Below are 12,569 nucleotides of genomic sequence, written 5' to 3'. Positions count from 1 at the left end.
GTGTCTCCAGCTGATTTAACATGGATGAATGGATGGATGTTAAGTGTTATGTGGAAGTCAGCCCATTGCAGACAAGTTTGTTCATCTAGGATAAACTCTGCTGTCACTTGAAAAACCATTCCAAGGCCAGGAGCGATGGCTCACGCCTGTAATCCCAGCACTTTGGGAGACTGAAACGGGCAGATCAAGAAGTCAGGAATTCGAGACCAGAAAAAAATGAAAAACCATTCCAAACTAACTTCCATTAACTCACTTTAGAAGATAAAACATTGTCATGTATATGTTAACTAATTTCTAACTCTATTTCCTTGGAGTTATGGTTGTGGACCACATGTGAAAATTCTTCTTATTCTCTATAATATATACATAGTAAATCAGTAGACATAGGCAAGGTACATGCTTGATGATTTGAATAGAAATAAACAGAATGAAGAAAATCTCCCTAACTTGAATGTGTGCATGAGGTATTCAGGCTTTCAGGATATTGGCACCTGTTGATTTTCATGGCCAAGGCAGAGCCTATGGCACTAGTTGGATCTCTGAATTTAGCCAACGTAGTCATTCTTATATAGTGTACAACTGGCTATTGGAGGTCTGAGCAATGTGGGAGTTCACTGAACCAGCTGCCATATTTCACTTTACATACCATGCACATTCCTTTGGTTCTTCCCCCATCCCCTGCCCTCCAAAACTCTCCAATAAATTAGTTTCTCCTTCATTTGAACTCCTGCTGGGAAATAAATGCATTGCAAATTCATTAAGAGAACATATTTCTGAAAAGACCTACAGTGATTTTTTTTTTCTTTAAACAAAGGATGTGTTGGTACAAAGTATATTCGTTTCCTAAGTCTGGCATAACAAAATGTCACAGAACAGTGGCTCATATAACATAAATTTATTTTCTTACAATTCTGGAGGCTAGAAGCCAGAGATCAAGGTGTCTTTATAGCTGGCTTCTTGTGACACCTTTCTTCTTGGCTTGTAAATGGCTGTGTGCACCCTCTGTCCTCACATGGCTTTCCTCCTGTGCATTCCTGTGTCTTAATCTCTTCTTATAAGAGCACCAAGTCATACTACATTAGGGCCCACCCTAGTGGCCTCATTTTAACTTAATTCCCCCTTTAAAGACCCTGTCTCCAAATATAGTCACATTGTGCAGTATTGGGAGTTAGGACTTCAACATATGAATTTTGTAGGGGACACAATTCAGTTCATAACAAAGATTGAACTATTCATTTCTCTCCCGTTTATCTTTTCCATACAATGAGAGTTTGCTTAAAATGAAGCATACTTTTCTTAAGTACAGAGTCAAGTAATATATATTCTAAAAGGCAATACGATAATGCTGGTATATGAGATCATGAAAGAATGAAACTTACAAAGTTATTTTTCTTTAGGAACTGAGGAAGGATGGGAATTTTACATTTTATCTCTGTTGTGAATGCAGTCTCTCTCTCTCCTCCATTGCATTGTGCATATAGAAGCCACAGTGAGCGCTTCAATGTTCAAATCTCATCATGTCAGGGTCCTGCTTACAATCCTTCAACGTTTCACTTGCCAACCTCTCCAGCATCATTCTTGATACTGCACACCATCCTGGCTTTGACTCTGTCTGTCTCATGTTCAGGCAAAAGCTGCCCTTCTTGCCTGGTTATACTTTGCATGGCTCTTCTCCTGACTTCTGCCTACTCATCTCTCAGGCATTGGATTAAACATCTTTTCTTCAAAGAATTTTTCACTGACCTCCAATCTTTGGCTTTAGACAAAGTTAGCTCTTGTTACAGCTCCTATAAAAGTTTTGATTTTTCTTTCAAATAAAATATATCACAATTACAATGAATTCATTGTTTAATCTCTGTCTTCACCAAATGGATTGTACATTTCCTTAAGTCAAGTTTTCTTTTTCATTGTTGGATGGATAACTGGATATGTGGCTAGTGGATTTCGTGATTACCATTCTGTGAAGTTTCAGAATAGCTAAATTCACTGGTCTTTTACAGCTTTGAGCTTCAAATATGAATTAGCAGTCACATTACAATTCTGAAATTTAGGTCTCTGTACTCTAAATAATATCTTTTCCAATTTCAGAAAGTGGTATGTGGACTGAAAAGGCAAACATAGTTTCAAGACCAGTCACTGATTTCTTATGCCTAAGAAATAAAAATGAAGTGTGAGTCTGACTCTCTTTTGAAAGAAGCCAGGAAACCGACACAGAAAAAGTATTTCATTCTCCATGTATCTTAGACTTTAACGTTTGAGGATCAGAATCCCACGTGATTAACCTAATTTAATGGGGTGAGAAAATATCGTTAGCTGTACCATAAATAGATCTGCCCAAATTCCTACTTTGCTGTATAACATTTGCTGTGCATTTTCTCAAGCAATTATGGCTTTTGCCTTAACTAATTTGATCATTCACAACTTAATCCTTGCACAAATGTTTCTCCTTTTAAGAATATTATCCTGTCCCTTTCCCACTCAGCTTTTCTCATCTGAAATTTTCCCTCTGAACCACAAAACAGAGATGATTTCAGTCACCATTTCTTGATTCTTCCAAGAATCGTACATAGCAAGTGAGAGAAATTATTGTATTACATAAAGATGTCTTGGGACAGTGGTTCTCAAAGTGTGGTTCCCAAATCAGCAGCTGCAGTGCTTCCTAAAAACTTGCTAGAAATGCAAATTTCCTGCCCCCAACCTACCGAATTAACAATCTGGTGGTGAGGGTGTTCAGCAGTGTGTAATCTGTGTACTAACAAGCACCTTAGATGACTCTAAAAGCACCCTAAAGCTTAAGAAGCTTTGCCTTACGGCATTAGTACTTGTTCTTAGGACCATCTGAATGATCTGTGAAAACTCTGATTGCTGGGCCCACTCTTAAAGTTTCTGATTCAATTGGTTTGGGGTGAGACTCAATTATTTGCATTTCTAACAAGTTTCCAGGTGATACTTACACTACAGATAAGGGAACCACCCTTTGAGAACTACTGTTTTGAAGTTGTCTGTGATTTTTCCAGGTGGAGTTGATTCCTGTTGATGCCTGATTTACATTGTTTTACTTTCTCAAAATTACTAATAAGGAACTATCCCCCTTCCTGTTCCTCATGCCTTCTTCTTTGTATCTGTCCAGTACTTAGAATATTGACACATAATTGAACTTGAGCAAATTTCTTATGATAAATAAATGAAATCACTTTAAGGTTTGGGGTTTTTTAAAAATATAGCCATATGCAGAAAGACATTTGATGATAATGATAAACCAATTGTAAGTAAGATAGAGTACTGGAATATTAGAAAAATCTTTGGTAGCACCAGCCCAACTAGTATTAGCTCACAAATTTTTTCTTCCTGTAGGAGTTTACAGTTCCACAGGCATTATTAAAAGAATATGCTGACTGGCCAGGCATGGTGGCTCACGCCTATAATCCCAGCACTTTGGGAGGCCGAGGCGGGTGGATCACGAGGTCAGGAGATCCAGACCATCCTAGCTAACACGGTGAAACCCCATCTCTACTAAAAATACAAAAAATTAGCCGGGCGTGGTGGCGGGTGCCTGTAGTCCCAACTACTCGGGAGGCTGAGGCAGGAGAATGGCGTGAACCCGGGAGGCGGATCTTGCAGTGAGCAGAGATCGCGCCGTTGCACTCTACCTTGGGTGACAGAGCAGGACTCCGTCTCAAAAACAAACAAACAAACAAACAAACAAAAAACCCAAAAACAGAACAAAACATGCTGACTGGGTGCGGTGGCTCACACCTGTAATCCCAGCACTTCGGGAGGCCAAGGTGGGCAGATCAAGAGGTCAGGAGTTTGAGGCCAGCCTGGCCAACATAGTGAGACCTCATCTCTACTAAAAATACAAAAAATTAGCCAGGTGTGGTGTCTCATGCCTGTAATCCCAGCTACTCGGGAGGCTGAGGCATGAGAATCGCTTGAACCTGGGAGGTGGAGGTTGCAGTGAGCCAAGATCACACCATTGCACTGCAGCCCACAAGATAGTGCGAGACTCCTTCTCAGAAAAAAAAAAAGAAAGAAAGAAAAGAAAGAATGTGCTTATTTAATTGGGAGAATACCCAGTCAATAATTGTGTCTAGTAAATTGTTGTACATATCTCTTGAATTTATGACTATCTCAATTCAGAAAACCTGAATAATTCTTTCAGTGGACTTCATTTTGAATGTTACTATTGGTGACTTCTAACCATCAGATGTGGTCCTTAATTCATGTACAAGGGATTTCAAAATTCCTTTGACTGGAAAGAATCCCCCCATTATTATTTTTCTTGCAACTATACATTAATCTTCTTTGATAACCATCTCTTCAAAGTAAAAGGAGTATCTTCATTTTATATTTAAAACGCTGAACTTCAAAGCATTGATTTGAATACCAGTAGGGCGCACAGACAGCACAATTACAGGGTTTTCAAAGTTCCAGAAGCACAAGATAGTGTCTGAAATTACAGACATTTTATTTTTATTGTGTGTGTGTGTGTGTGTGTGTTTACTCTCTTGTAACTTAAAACAATTTTGTAAGATCCACCCCCCTCCAGGCAGCATTTTATAGCCAAGTTATAAACCTCTAAAAACAGAAGTTTACGGTGGGAATGCCGACGGTCGGCCCCACTACTGCAGAGCTAGTGAATGCCAACAGAGTACCTTGCCTGGGAGGGGAAGGATCAGAGCATAAATCAGCCAGAGTCTGGAGGGCCATGACCGTGTGTTCATGTTATCCATTTCCCACTCCCAGAAACATGAGACTGATTGTCCAGCAAAAATCACATTGAGAGGGTGTTAGGAGAGGCCAGTGAAGAATGACCCAAAGTGGGGAAGCGATGGTTGGGGGGCAGGGGGAGGCGGGTGAGCATTCACCATTAATCCAGCTTCAACATCTGGGAACATAGAACCTCTTTAAGCAATGCGTTTACTGTCCCCTGGTGAGCTAAAGAGCGTGAGAGACTGCAGAACAGAGAGACCTTTGTGTTTTGTAGTATTTTTTGCCCTTCTTCAATACTCTTAATTTGATTCTCATGGAGCTTTGTTTGAACAACTTCTAACACATGGGCAGCCCTGTGTTCTACCTCTCCCTACTGAATGTGCAAGTTTTCTAAATAAATCACTTAAGATTTTCTTTCTTTTCATTAAGTTAAAAAAAAGCTGGTTATAGGCATACAAATACTAGCCTGCTTATTAAATATCAATCAGTATAAATAGCAGGTCTTTTTTTTGCGTTTTCTACTAATAACTTTGAATATTGTTAAAATGTTATTTATTTACCTCCTACTGCCTGATACTTCTTGTTCTCTATCTTCTTCCATCTGCTGAAATACAATGAGACCGCAGAAACAGAATAATCATATGAAAATGTGGGAATTTTTAAGAATATGTTAAATAACTACTTTCTTTGAAGGCAAATATATGACTCTTTAAAATGCCCATCAAGTCTATCAAATTTTTTTAAAACTGTTTGGAATTGTTTGGAATATTGTTTTGACTGTATCTGTCTTGAATCCATCACTGCAGTAACAATTTCTCACTTGCTGTTTTGGCAATCCTTTTGCCATTATTATTTTAAACACATGGAACCAGGAAATCAAAAGCGACTAAGGAAAATCTCTAAAGTGTAAACGTAGTGATTAGTAATCTCCAAACTACAGCTGTGTTTGTACAGAAACAGGTTACAATTGTGTTTTCTGAGATTGAAGAGAGTAAAGGTTGTATGTTTCATTCTTTTTGGTAATTTTAATTCTTCTTCTAATTGCCATCAGATGTGGTCTGCTGGAGAGTATACTCCTGGACCCCCTGCAGCTTCTTCATCTTTGTTCTTCTTTTGTGTGTCTCATCTTTTAACTTTGTTTGTTTCTTCTCCTTGCCTCTTTCTCTTTCTCTTACCATCAGAAAGTCAGAATCATAGCTGGAGAGTGTTAAACATTCTACTTTCTTTTTCATACAATCAGAGCCCTGAGTTTCAAAACCCTAACCAACCAGTGAACCAACTAAATAAATACATTGCATCAAATAATTTGTTATTCTGAAATCTCTGAGACTCCAGTCTAGTTGTATATATGCCTTTATAAAAATCTGATGAAGGGGATACAATATATACTTTATTGCTTTATTATTATAAAATAAAAATGACCACATACCAAATAATGCCCTCTGTGAAATGGGAAGAGAGTTCTGAAAAATCATTTACCTCTATGAAATGGAATTGAAGGAGCTTTGTTACCTCCAGATTAGAAATGGTGGCCATTCAGTATGCTTAGGGCTCATAAGATGTCTTTGACCTGTACCTGCTGTAAACACAAAGCATGACAAGGACTATTGGAGCATCCAGAAAAGTGGTGGCGTTAGAGGCAGCTAGTCTGCTTCTGGCCAATAGAAAAGTAAGAGGTGGAAATATAGCCCAATATCGTTTAGACAACAAGTTTCAGCCTCTTTTATTTAGTATATTTTCTACACTCTCAGCTTTCTATGAATTGGGCTAATACATTTATTCTCTGTATCTCTATGGTTATAAACATGGTTCTACATGGGTTTGAAATAACTTAGCTTGCAATACAATACAATACAATTATATTGTAACGTAATATAATTATAATTATAAATTATATTGAAGCCATAATATTCTAAAGACCAGGATGATTCAACGAGTGACAGCAACTATATCAATAAGTTGACTGAGATTTGGCTCAAATATATATACACATATATATATATACACACACACATATATATATGTAATCATTTCATTCTTTCTTTTAGTTTATTGAATAAATATGCTTGGTCACTATTATCCAATACTGGCTTTGTCAGTATTCCAGTAATTGTTATAGATGAAGTAATTCTGAGATGTACACACACAAAAAACAATATCTGCTTTTACAGACCAACATTCTACTGGATTGGGGATGATGCAGGATTTTTCTCCCTAGTTCAACTAAATTTGGGTTCTTGTCTCATGTCCAGGAAAAATTAGGCATGTGGATACATTGAAGGGTGAGAAGGGCAGAATTTATTAAGCAAAAGGAAAACTCTCAGCAGAAAGGGGTAGTATAGCCCTAGGTAGTATTGGAAAAGGCAACATTTGATTGGTTAAAAGGCATTATTCAGAAAGAATCAATCAGGAAAGAGCAGGCAAACAGGGGCAGAAGTTTCCCTCTGGGTCACAGCTTTCAGTCAGAACCAGCAGTCATGTCTTTCAGCCTTCAGGCTGTTTCAGGCTTGAACGTGAGGTTTCACTGGGGACCCTTCCCTATCTGCCTAGGTATTTGTCTGCCTCCTGCCTCTATCAGGGAGATGACAATAAGTATGTAATAAACAAATAATCAAACATCAGATAATGAAAGTATTACAAAAACACACCAAACATAGGCGTGTAATAGAGAGTACGGGGCAATAGGAAGCAAGAGTTAAGAGAATTATGTTCTGTTTTCAGAAGGAACATTGAAACTAAAATATAAATCAGAAACAACCAGCCAAGAAAATCTCTTAGTGGGAGTAGGGAGGGAAGAGAACAATCCTGGCAAAGAGAAAAGGAAGTAGAAAATCTAAGGTGGGGCCAAGTTCGGCACGTTTGGGAAATAGAAAGGAAACAAAATTGTGAAACACTGAGTGAGGGAAAGAGATGTAACAGGTAATAGTATCAGCCTTAAATAATGAGATTCAGAAAATATGATTAAGTACAGAGTTTATTTGAGCTCAGAGCTTGAAGACGGCCACTCAGGAGCTTAGATTCAAGTTGCCCTGGATATACAGTCCAATTAGCAGTAGTTACAAGTGGGTCTTGAAAGGAAAAAAGAAGAGGCAGTTTTCCAGTTTTTACTAAGAATATACATTAAAGTAACATAAGCTATTGATTGGCTATACATGGTTCTTTGTATCACAGATTCCAAGAACATGGAGATAATGGTAGAGGCAGCTAATTAAGAACAAAAATGCCTTTAAAAAATTACCCTGGGCATGGATGCTGTGAGGAGGGGCATGACCGAAAGTCTCATATTCTTGGCTTTCTGAGTAGAATAAATTTTGCATACCTCACAGAGCTCAGCCTGATCTGAGCTACTTTCGTTTTCTCATTTCCCTCCATTTCATCAAGATGTTTTGAAGAAAGCATAGTAGATGAACTAAAAACATTTTGACTCCTTAGTTCTGCCTCATTAGGAAGGCTCATTCCCAAATGATCCTGGCCCACCCAGGTGGGTTTGTGGGGAAGAGGCAGGGGAGACAATACATCTCAGTAAGAAATTTTAAGTGTGCCTCAAGCTGAATTGGAATAGTATCACAGGGTGGCAAAAATGAGACGTTAGCCAAATCTCAGTCAACGTATTGATATAGTTGCTGTCACTTGTTAAATCATCCTGGTCTTTAGAATATTATGACTTTAATTTTCTCAGAAGCAGTAAAACAATGAGAGATACATATTGCACATAAGGATTACAATCAAGAAGAGAGCATGTATTCCAGAATGAAAAAAGAAACCTGTTCCACTAGTGAGTCCACTAAAAACATCCTGAAGAAAATTAAACCCCTTTCCTTTAGAGAGTCATAGCCAGGAAATAATTCTGGATTTAGTCTAAAATATAGGAAAATTATAAAAACTCAAAAACAATAGTCAGTGCTGGAATCTAATACCAGGTGTGCTATAGTTTTCTTCTGACACATAATTTTTCTCTCTTCAGTTCCCCATGTAAACCAAGGATAATTCTTAGTCTAATCAATTTATTTACAAAATAAGTTTTGTAGTATACTTTGCCTGATTATTTGTACAAATTATAACAAAAATAATGAATGGCCATATAGGCTCCTTTAAGTTGGCTTTGCTAGAACTTTTTCATAAGGAATCTCAAATTACATTTTTAAAAGCCTCCTAAGGCTAGGAAAACAAGCCAAGGATTTGTCGTCTGGTTGTGCCTGTAATACCTGTATGAATTGGGTAAAATCCTCTCTTCTTGAGGTCCCAGAATATCTTGAGGTTTCTGGGCCTGTCAGAAAGTGATATTCTTTACTTATCATAAGGTCAGGAACCTTGTAAGAGAACCATGTAAAAATGTATAATGCCACTCTTTTCAAGGGGCTTTTTATTGAGTTTATAAAGTCAACTACAATTCCTCAAAGCAATCTGGTGATATCTAAAAATATGCCATTCCAATCAAAGCTTTGGCAAAATTACCAGCGTTCAATGTGCCTGTTAGCAAAAAACAAATATATTCTTATTGAACTTATGCAAATAACTATATTGCCATAAAATGAGAATACTCATTATTAGTTTCCATATTTTGAAGAAATCAGCTAAAGAGAAAGGTAAACGTTTCGATTTTGCTTGCAAATGTATACTTTACCCAGTTGCTATAAACTATGAATAGCTAAAAAGAAAATAAGACAGAATATGAAAGAGTCAGTAATGTTGCAAATATAAAAGTCATAAAAATCATTTTAGTCCTCTATCAGTTCAGCAAATTGAAATAACTTTTGATTGATGTTGAGTTAGCAATCTTCATTAATGTATCAGCGTCTTAATTAGAGTTCTGGAAGATTTTAGTTAGTCCAAAGGTAAGATCGCTAAAGTTATCGGAAATCTTTATTCAAAAATTCTTGTTGGGGTTCTTTTCCATGAATTTCCTTGAAGAAGAAGTAAATTTTGGACTATAGCTGATTATAAATAACTTTTTGAGAAGACTTAAAATGAAACAATAATTGTTCGTGGATGACGACAAGAGGATATTTTTAGTGGATTCACCAGTGGAACAGGTTTCTTTTTTCATTCTGGAATACATGTATACTAATATAACTGAAACCTATTTTTCTAACTTTTATTTAACTTCAGGGGCACATGTGCAGGTTCATTATATAGGGAAACTTGTGTCATGGAGATTTGTGGCACAGATTACTTCATCACCCATATATTAAGCCTAGTACCCATTAGTTATTTTTCTGATCCTCTCCTTCCTCCCGCCTTCCACCTTCCGAAGGGCCCCAGTGTGTGCTGTTCCCCTCTATGTGTCCATATAAACAGCATTTCTTATTTGACAATGTTTCCTGTATGATTTTAACATACCGAATAAGCGTTATATGTCTCTCCTGGACTTCCAGGGGTTCCTCTTTTATGTCCAAGTTAGTACAGATCAAAAGATAATTTTAGAATTTGAAATTTAATTTTTGGAATATTCAAAGTATTAAAGGTTTAAAACACTCGATATTGAAGTTAAAAAAATGTTTAAAACACATGATCAAAATAGGATCAGAAGTCAGTGCATAATAATAGTCATTTATTTTGTGGAAATGATAATTCAAAAGTTTCAGAAAGCAAAATTTGTTATTATTTGATAGAGAAGGGGTTTAATACCCAATCAAGGGACCTAATAAAGACAACATGAGGGAAACTCTCCCTGCAACTTAATTATTTTACAGTTTACTCAAAAAGTAAACAAATCTTTTACTACCTCTTATTAATACTACACAAAATTCTTGTTCTAAGGAGAAAACCATGTTTTAGTTTTAGTGTATTATCAATACTAAAGCTAATTTTAATAAAACGCTATAACCAAATCCATCCAATCTCAATCAGTTTTGACCTCAGAAGATAAGATTTCCATAAACTTTTTATAACCTTTTGGAATTTTGTATTAAAAATGATCAGTCTTCTGAGAAAACCCTGTGGCAACATAGGGGCACAGACTGTGGCCTTGCACCAGTGTGCTTCTGATACTAATGCTCAATTTTTAGAAAAACATATAAATAATGTCTTCCTAATTTTAGACAACTTGAACACACACAAAATTTCTTTCCCAAGATTAATCTTCTGCAAACCCTCTACAACTTGCTTAAAATGTTCTGCCACTACCTAAGCAAAAATTCTATGGATAAATACCTTGGTATTTTTCTGATCAGAAGACAGCTATTTACACTAAACCAACAATATTAAACTAGTCTTATTTACCAAAGACTTACTCAAATCAAGTGAACTAAAAGGCACTTGAGCTGATTTTGAGACAGGATAGTTCCCTTGGTACCTTTGTGGGACTCACGAAGGGGTGGCTCGGTTAGGCAGCCCTCAGCACTCAAACCCCTGGTGGGAGGGTTAGCAAGCAGGTGAGCTGGTGCAGGAGCTGGTGCAGGAGCCGGGGCCAGTGCCTTTGGGCGCCTGCAGGAAAAAACACGGTACGGGCCCATGGCAGCGCCTAGGGGTTGCCTACGACCCCTAGAGCCCCAGAAGATGTGTGTTACTGTGTGGTCCTTTAGCTTTGTCATCTATGGATGGCTTAAGTGTTTAATAGCTCAATTAGTATGACGGCCTCTTCGGCCTCTTCGCCCTCACCTCGGTTCCTGTCCAGCATCCAGGAGGAGTGAGGTCACACAAACAATTTGGAGGGTGGTGAATGTGGAGGATTTTATTGTATGGTGGAAGTAGTTCTCAGCAGGAAGGGGAGCTGGAAGGGCAATACAGTGGGAAGATAATCTTCCCCTGGAGTTGGGCCATCTGTGGCAGAACTCTTCTATGAAATTCTGCTGTAAAGCCATCCCTCTGAAGTCAAGCTGTTTCTCTCTGACATCCAGCTGGTTCCTCTTTTATCCTTCTCTGCCAGTGGATCTTGGAGTTTTTATGGGTACAGGGTGGAGGGTGGGGCAGGCCAGGGTGGTTTTGGAAAAGGCAACGTTTGGGTGGGAAAACAGGGATGTGAAGTTCTCTTTTAGGGCCTTGGGTCCAGGCTTGAGGGTGGAGCCCTCGCCAGGGAACCACCCTCTTCTACCCAGTATTTCCCTGCCTCCTGTCTGTATGTAGTTTCTATCTTTCTGATAAAATACCTGATTTAACCACTTACATTTTCTTTAAGACAGTTAATTGGAGGTTGTTCATATATGTTGGTAGTAAAATGTCACATACACATGCCACATATAAACATATAGACATACAGGACACATGGAAGCAAATTTTGTATTAATAGCTTTATAAAGTTCTCCATTTGCCAGTTTGCAAAGTTTCTTTCCGCTTTAGACTGTCAAGCCCCAAACAATTATTAGCTAGGCTATCATAAATTTACAATCACAAAGACATGACTCAGGTGAAAATTTACATCCCAAAGGCACAGAACTTAGATCTAAACACCATTATTTACTGGGACAAAGAAGGCCATAAGTAAAGGCCCGGTCAAGATAAGATTAGCAGTAAAAATATCTTAAGCAAAAGTAAGGTGTGTTTTATAAACTTTAAAGCACTGTTTTGCCTATCATAAAAGTTTCTAGTAGCTTAGGTGCAGTAAGGGAGATGCTTCTGCAAGCAGAGATTTCCTTTATATATGTAAATCTATTTTAAAAAGAGTTTCAAAATAGCCAGCTAAATGCCAGAAAGTCATATTTTGGAGATCAATCTAGTTAGATAGGTGGCATTCTCAACTTAGCTTATGTATTGATTAGATTATTAACTTCAGGGTTGAGCCCTTTAGTGAATAGCAAAATGAAAGCATTTGCAGTTTTGAGGCCCTAATATTGACACATGTGAAAAGCAGGCAAAACTGAAAGGCAGTGCACCTAGATATTTAAAATTGAACGGTCCCACTTTTACACTGAATTCTG

The 12,569-nt window shown here is 37.7% G+C and overlaps 1 protein-coding gene across 5 annotated transcripts in view; it reads left to right on the top strand.

Moving 5' to 3' along the window:
- Window positions 1–12,569, top strand: part of RBMS3 (RNA binding motif, single stranded interacting protein 3) — an 822,470-nt gene that overhangs the window by 494,772 nt on the left and 315,129 nt on the right. The gene's annotated exons all lie outside the window — the stretch shown is intronic.

This window comes from Mandrillus leucophaeus, unplaced genomic scaffold (genome assembly GCF_000951045.1).
Source record: "Mandrillus leucophaeus isolate KB7577 unplaced genomic scaffold, Mleu.le_1.0 Scaffold107, whole genome shotgun sequence".
Lineage (NCBI taxonomy): Eukaryota > Metazoa > Chordata > Mammalia > Primates > Cercopithecidae > Mandrillus > Mandrillus leucophaeus.
The sequence above is the reverse complement of the archived record's forward strand: the minus strand, read 5'-3'. Positions and strand labels throughout refer to the sequence as shown.